The sequence below is a fragment of the Suricata suricatta genome, chromosome 15 (assembly GCF_006229205.1).
Source record: "Suricata suricatta isolate VVHF042 chromosome 15, meerkat_22Aug2017_6uvM2_HiC, whole genome shotgun sequence".
Classification (NCBI taxonomy): domain Eukaryota; kingdom Metazoa; phylum Chordata; class Mammalia; order Carnivora; family Herpestidae; genus Suricata; species Suricata suricatta.
In genome coordinates this window covers 35,809,276-35,817,526 of record NC_043714.1, presented here as the reverse complement: position 1 = coordinate 35,817,526, position 8,251 = coordinate 35,809,276, and the positions used below count along the sequence as shown (strand labels likewise).

The following is an 8,251-nucleotide window of genomic DNA, read 5'->3' as shown; positions in this document are numbered from 1 at the left end:
CCCACTCTTGTATGCTTTTGAGTAATGATGCATTAAAAGGCACATTTAGCTTAGAATTTCAAATTTGTAAAAGACAACCATGCAACTACCTGCACTAAGAAATTCTTTTCCCAGTAAGTAGTATATATTTCCTGAAATTAAACAGAGAAGTTAAATTTAGTCCTAGAAGATAAATTCTTCTACTCATCCAGATTGGTGTTAGTAAAAACCATTTGGAAAAGAAATCTGTTCCTCAAAGAAGCCATTCTATTTTCCAAGAGAGATAAAATTTGTAATTAAAATATTGGTATCTATAACAATAATTTTCCTGCAATCTGTGCTCATCAATCATCTTTCATTCCTAAATATTCCTTTATTTCATTACTTGTTAATACATCTTATTATTCTGTTCGATGTTCTTTTACCTTATTAGTACTAGTATTTTTAACTGAGACGAAGTACATCATTTAAAACAATTTTTTTAATGTTTATTCATTTTTGAGAGACAGAGCATGAGTGGGGGAGGAGCAGAGTGACAGGGAGACACAGAATCTGAAGCAAGTTCCAGGCTCTGAGCTGTCAGCGTAGAGCCCTACATGGGACTTGAACCGTGAGATCATGACCTAAGCTGAAGTCAGACACTTAACTAACTGAGCCATGCAGGTGCCCCTAAGTACATTATTTTCTAAGATGAGATTGCTTAAGAATTAGATGCTCCCAGGGCACCTGGGTGGCTGAGTTGGTTAAGCGTCTGACTTCAGGTGGTGATCTCATGGCCCCACTCTCTGCGCACAGAGCCACTTCAGGTCTCCCTCTCTCTAGTCCACTCCCCCCGCTCTCTCTTTCTCTGTCAAAAATAAATAAATATTTTAAAATAAAAAAGAACTGGATGCTCCCTTATCTGTATTTTCATGGCATTTTCTTCATATATCTAGTAGTGCAGAAATGGTTTGATTTTCTAAGTTTTGTCACACTGGACTGCAAAGTCCAAAATTAGAAGCTACACTTTATTCATTTTTATGTCCCCACCCTTAGATAGTGCTTGGTACAAAGGAAGCAGTCAATGAATGATTTTTAGATTGAAGAAGAGGGCAGATGATAAGAATAGCCGTTTGGAGAAAACAAATCAAGAAATGGTTGAATTTGAAACACTCCCTAACATTATTATAATGAAACAACTTCAAATATTTAAAAATTTTATATTATCTTACTGACTAATCCTGGGAAGCATTTTATATTGATTTATGTTTTTAATCTTCTGGCTCATTTGAGATAGGAGAAAACTTGGGATGTCTGGGTGGCTTAGTTAGCTAAGCATTTGACTTCAACTCAGGTTATAATCTCACAGTTCATGAGTTCGAGCCCTGCATCAGGTTGTGTGCTGACAGCTCAGAGCCTGGAGCCTGCTTTGGTTTCTTGGTTTCCCTCTCTCTCTGTCCCTGTCTCTCTTTCTCTCTCTCTCTCTCTCTCTCAAAAATGAATAAATATTTTAAAAATAGAAAATTAAAAGTAGAAACATTTAATTAAAGCTTATATGTTTTATTTTAATAAATTTTGCCTAAATGGAAATTCATATTATTAGCTTCAAGAGATATTTTCAACTTTCAGAAACAAAAAGTCACATATAAATGTAGATTTTTTTGGTATCAGACCCACTAAAAGTTACCTTTTTATCTCTTATTATTACTTTCAGTATTTCTACCAAGGGCTTATGTATTTCTTACATAATAAAGAGTAACACTTTTATTTTTATATATTTTACTTTCTTCTAGTTATTTTTTACTTTGTGTTCATCAAAACAAAGGAGTTAAGAATTTACTTAAGAATTGAGATTTTTGTCTGCACAGAGTGGTCCACGACTAGACACAATTTAAGGGTCAACTTAGGACCCATAAAGAGGACTGGTTACAGTGTGGGGAAATCCTTCTGTGGAAGGTGAACAGCGGCCCACCATATCCTAAGCCCCTGTGAATATGTTACCTTACAGGAAACAAACGACTCTACAGAGGTGATTAAATTAAGAATATTGCCATGGAGAGAATTTCCATGTGAATAATCACAAGGGTCCCTCTGTGTGGAAGAAGGCAGGACAGGCAGAGCCAGAGCCCGGAAGGAGCCGCACTGCTGGTTCTGCAGATGGAGGAAGGGGACACATGAGGGGAGGTGTGCAGGTGGTCTCTTGAAGCTAGAAAAGGTGAGAACACAGATTCTTTTGCAGCATTACCGACAGCTCAATTTTTGCCTAGTGAGAACTACCTTCGACTTTTGAGCTCCAGAACTGTAAGGGCTTTGCATTTTTTTTTAATTTGAAAGGAATATATTACTCACCATCCATAAAAATCGAGCTTTTGCACTTGCAACTAATGATCAAAATCCTGCCCTATTTGCATTGTTTAAAGCCACTAAATTTGTGGCAATTTGTGACAGCAGCAAACAAACTGATACACTGCCCTTGTATCATTCTACACACATGATATTATTGGTAAATGAAAAGTCCCTCCACCAGGCAGGTCAGAGACAGCCGCATGTGATCAATCTGGCTAGTCTGACCAGTTAGTGCTCATTAGCGTGGCCAGGGTGATTGGTGACCAGTGAGAATATGTAACACATATGCCTTAGAGAGACTGAGTGACCTGAGGCATATGCTTAAGAGGCAGATGACCACAAGAGAAAGTAGCCTTGAGAGTAAATGCCCAGTAGGACATGAGAAGGACAAGGCAGGAGATGGTGCTCTGCTAACTCATGTGTCATGTGTTCTGGGTTTAACACAAAAGGAGGAAGAATGTGGAGAGAGGTTCTATCAGCCAAAGAAGCCAGTTTGCTATTTCATGAGCTATAAATTACAGAGCATATAAAGAGAGATCATGTACAGAAACAGCATATACTGAAAAATTAGACAGTCATTAAAAATATTTTCACAGACAAAATAGACAATAAACTAAGAAAAACATAGGTATTTTATTCAGGCTGTTGAAATAGAATATCTAAAGGCAGTGTTTCATGGAAAATGGGAAACAAGAGGACTTTTATATAGCAAAGAAACAAATTGGCAGAGTCCCAATTTTAAGTTTGGTAACCACAATTTTTCAGAAAAGGTGTGTGTGTGTGTGTGTGTGTGTGTGTGTGAGAGAGAGAGAGAGAGAGAGAGAGAGAGAGAGAGAGAAGAGTTGGGAGAGAGATAGCAAGAGAAAGAGAGATGGGGAGAGAGAAAGAGGGAAAGAAAGAGAGAAAGGGAGAGAGAGAGAAAGAATGAAGGTGTGGGGGACTACAGGTAGGGAGAGAGATTTGGCCTGTTAGAGTCCATTACATCCTGTTCTTGGAGTTGTTCACTCAAAGAAGTTTAGAGGGCTGGATTAGTGTCTCGGTACCAGGGAGCACCAGGGTCAGTGTAAAATACATTTCTCCACACAGGCAAAAGACAAGTATATTTGCCTATCTGAAGATAAAAGGAATCCTTTGTAACTCTCTCTATATATTTCTATGCTAGGGAAAACACCTCCTGCTGTAATAAATAAACTCTGAAATTTCAATGGCTTAACACAATAAAGTACATTGCTCACAAAACTTTTCCAATCTGGAATTCTTGGTGGGCAGCTCTCCTGCACATAGTGATTTAGTGTCTCAAGACCCTTCTTTCTTGTACCATTTTCAACATGTGACTTCCACAGGCTCCTTGGGCGTCATTTCCTGCCATCTATCTAAGAAGAAAAAAGAGAGTGGGAGGATCATGAAAGGAATGTTTTTATAGGCCAGGCTAAAAGTCCTCTGTAATCTTCTGTTGGCCAGAATTTGGACATATAACTATTGTTAAGTGTAAGGATGGCTGAGAAATAAGGTTTAGCTGGGGCTTTAGAAGGAAATATAACAGGTTTTATCAATCAATAAAATTTTAAATTAACCTTATAAATAAAATTTTTAAGTGATAATAAAAAGATGAACTTCCCAGTGAAAAATGGCCCATACCAAGGACTAATAGAAATATTCAGGAATGTTAAGAATCATTAAGGATAAAGTTAAATAAGTCACAAAAAACTACTTTTCATATTAAACTGCCAATATTAAAAATAATAGTCCATGTTCTTTTCCTAAGCTACTGAGAAATGGAGAGTCTCTTTCACAAGAGAGGGTGTAAAACGGTTCTCAAGTTCTAGAGGGCAATTGACAATGTATACATAGAGATTTCTACATGTGCATGGTCTCTGATCTAGACTTCCCATTCAAAGTAATTCATCAGAAATACATCTAGAAAAGTGTCAAAGATTGACCAAAGTCATCCTTGACGTCTGTTTTTCATACACTACATGACATCCCTCAGGAAATCACAATATATCCAAAATCTGACCCCTTTTTTCCACCTTTACACCTTCCGTCTTTCTTACCTACAGTCCAATTTTAACACAAGTAGCCGTTGTGATTCTTTTATATGTTTTTTAAATCTTTTAATTTATTTTTGAGAGAGAGAGAGAGAGAGCGTGTGGGAGCAGGGGAGGAACAGAGAGCGCGGGAGACACAGAATCCAAAGCAGGCTCCAGGCTCTGAGCTGTCAGCACACAGCCTAATGCAGGGCTCAAACTCAGAAACTGCAAGTTCATGACCTAAGCTGAAGTCGGAGGCTTAACCAACTGAGCCACTCCGGTGTCCTGTGATTCTTTTAAAACCTATGTCATTCCTCTATCCTAAAAGCCTCCAAGAGCTCCAAACTTTTCTCATTTCAGAGGAAAAGCCAAACTAGCTGCATATGATCTGCTGCACCCAGGTCAATGGCAAACTTCTCTGATTTCATCTTTTACTCCCCCACCCCACCCCTACTCTCCAGCTCACTTTGCTCAGGCTACACAGGCTTCCTTGCCTTTCCTGCATGTGTCAAGTGTGTACCCTCCTTAGGACCTTGCTGTTCACTGTCCATATCTCTACTCAGTTTTCAGTGAAGCCCACCAAGTACCTCCATGCCAAAAAGCAATGTACCCCTTCCACCTCTCTCTCTCCTATTTCCCCTTATGCCTCTTGATTTCTCCCTATCACATTTATCACCACCTGATATATTACATATCCTTGTTCAACTGAGTGTTACCAGTCTTCTGCTGTAATGAGATCAAGGGTTTTGTAACTCCTAGAACAGTGCCTGGCACATGGAAGGCATTCAGTAAGTATTTGTTGAATGAGTGAATAAAATACTACAAAATTTCTGAAACATTAAAAAATAAGGAACTGGTTAAATAAACTAGGATTGTGCCCTTGAGGTCAGATAGTCAGCTAAGTCAGAATCAAAAGCCTAGATGTGCAGAAAATAAAACTAGAATGTGCTTTTGTATCTCATAGGAGGAAATTCTGGGAATACCAATTTCTAAAGAGGTAACAGTTATTTTTCTTACCCAACTGGTTTCTGAAACCATAGGAAAAGGAAGTTTTTCATCATAAAATGTGTTTTTACATTTATCAACTGCTCCTCTGGTCTCAAATAGGTTTCTCTGTGAAAATGGGTGTTTCCAAGGGCCAAGAGGATTTTTAAAAAGCAATTTTATTCTTTGCAGATTGTAGTAGCCTTCTGGAGTGGCCATTAGGAAATGCCTGCAGACTGCTTGGTTTAAAGAGCAGAAATTTATTTCCCTGCGGTTCTGAAAAATGGAAGTCCAAGATCAAGGTCTGACAGGGGTCGGTTTCTGATAAGGACACTCCTTCTGGCTTTCAGATGGCTGTCTTCTCACTATGTCCTCAGCTGGTGTTTCCTCGGTGCAGATTCATCGAAAGAGAGAGGTTGAGACAGCGAGCACATGTGTGTGAGCACAAGCTGTCTGGGATCAGACATCAAACCTATTGGATTAGGGCTTCACTGCTGTGACCTCATTTTACCTCAGTCACCTCTTAAATGCCCTATCTCATCTTTGTAGCCCTAGCATTTAGTACTAGATGCTTGTATTTATTAGTCAAAAATGTTTTAGTGAAGGAAAGCTTGAATTTGGGGCAGCAGTCATATATATTCTCTCTCTCTCTATCTCTCTCAGCCTATCTATCTATCTATCTATCTATCTATCTATCTATCTACCTACCTATCTATCCATCTATCCAACTTATTAAGTAAACATAACTCTGTGAGGTACAAATAAGAGATGGGTATAGTTTCCTCCAAATACTGCCCCTAAAACAGCCATTTTAAATCCCTGTCTTGCCTCCTGTAACAGATATCTTATCACATCGGTAGGTTTTATAACTTCTTGGTCAATTTCAGGGATCAAAAATCCATTCAGTCTATAACTCCAATTTCATATCCAAATAAAAGATTTCCTTTTTCTGTCATCTGCTGGCATGGTGGTTTGAAGGACCGGAAGTGGGGAGGGGATATGGCCTTCTCTTTATCTCTTTCCCATTTTCTACCTGGGGGGTGGGGTGGGGGGGGGATGAGTGTAGTTTATTTCTGGGCTTTAGGTCCTTCCTTCCTTTTCCAGTTCCTAGCTTCTCCAGAGAGTGGACATGGGAAGAGTCAGAGGGACACAAGGGGCCATCATTGTCATCTTCCTCAGGCTGTTTGACACTTACTGTTGGACCAACACTACCCCACCATTGACAATGGTCTCTCCATAGCAGGTATTCAGATTCTGGATTTCCAGAGGAGGCACAGATGTGAGTTCTTTAGGGGCCTTCCCAGTCTATAGTGTCCTGTTTAAATTTTCCCAACTCTCCTCAGCTCTTGCACTCAGTGGTATACTCCTGAACTTTTGTTTTTGTTGCTGGGGGACTTTTTTGCCCAGTAGTTAGGTTTTTGTGTGTGTTGGTACCAACATGATGTCACAAGTCCAGCTTTGTGTACTCACTTGGCCTACCAGAAACTCACACTCTCATCAAAGCAGAAGCGGTAGCTGGGCTACACCATAAACCTGTCTCTCTCACTATCATTCACCAATTGCTGTTTTCCTGTTCATGCAGCCTTTAGGACGATCGACTAGCCTGTGTCCTGATTCGATGTACAACTAGAAAACAAGGTGCTGGTTTTCCTTTTATGTAGGCACCCCCAGACTTTGCAAGTAATTCTCTTAGAGCCTTTCTCACTTGGCATTTTGGAAAATGGTAGGGGAAAGCCACAGTAGAATTTCATTAAGCCAAAAATTTCTGACTCCAATAATTCCCATTTGTCTCCTCCTTCTCTGGCTCATATGGTTTGGGGTAATTGTGATTATTGAGGGTCCAGTTCTGCTGATTTAGTATGTGCAAATACTTACTGCTTCTTTGTCCTCAGCTTTGGATCCTGGCTATCAGTTTTGGGTCAACAGGGAAAGTTTGACAACTTTCTAGTTCTAGTTCTAGTCAGATATCCTGTCTAGAACTTGGCATTGCACTCTTCTCTTTTGGAGGGTGCTTATAGAGCTTGTGTCTTGTTTTATGCAGATTAGCAGCCTATGAAATGCAGGACAGCTATCCCCCATTTTGCTGATGAAACTGAGAGAGTGACAGTCAATCCAGGAAAAAATTAATTGAAAACTCTCTTGTGACCACAGTCAAGCCTGCACCCCTCAACTGTTTCTGCAAAATGTTGCCCCTTTTTCGACTCCAGAACATGGCCTTGTTCTCTCATAGTTACAACTTTGTCTGCTGGAGAAGTGAACATAAACCCTTGGAGCTGAAGGCAAAGCTCTTCACCCTGGGCGCGGTAGACTATGCATCCTTCAAGGTTCCCTCACTTAACAACCAGTTTCCTGCCTTCCCAAGGCCTGCAGTAATGAAGGGGCATTCATATTTCATTTGCATACAAAATATAAATCCCTGTTTCCTTAGCCCTGACAGTGTTCCTCAATGTTTCTTTAATAGGAATTTCCAAAGGACCTGGGATCTTTTATGTTTAAATACAACTCCTTCAGGCCTGCTGAGATGCTCCTGAGTTTTTGCATCAAGCATGCAGGCTACACACTGAGATGCTACTCATATAACTGTAAGGTAAGGTATAAATGAGTTCATGAGTTACAAATATAAACAGGGGTACCGGCCTGGCTTAGTTAGTAGAACATGCAACTTTTGATTTCAGGGTCATGAGTTCAAATCCCACATTGGGCATGATGTCTACTTTAAAACAAACAAACAGAATATATATATATATATATATATATGCATGTGTGTGTTTATATATATATATATATATACACACATATAAACATACTCAGGGGCACCTGGTTGTGTCAGTCAGTAAAGCCTATAACTCTTGATCTTGGGTCATGAGTTCAAGCCCCATGTTGGGCCTAGAGGTTACTTAAAAAAAAAACTATATATATATATATATATACTA

At 39.4% G+C, this 8,251-nt stretch overlaps 1 long non-coding RNA gene across 1 annotated transcript in view; it reads left to right on the top strand.

Moving 5' to 3' along the window:
* The first annotated feature begins 6,796 nt into the window (after positions 1 to 6,796).
* LOC115279419 overlaps positions 6,797 to 8,251 on the top strand; it is a 5,492-nt gene continuing 4,037 nt past the window's right edge. The window contains exons 1-2 of the long non-coding RNA XR_003903437.1: positions 6,797 to 6,956; positions 7,780 to 7,905. This is a non-coding gene — a long non-coding RNA (uncharacterized LOC115279419). The remainder of the gene's footprint in view (positions 6,957 to 7,779; positions 7,906 to 8,251) is intronic.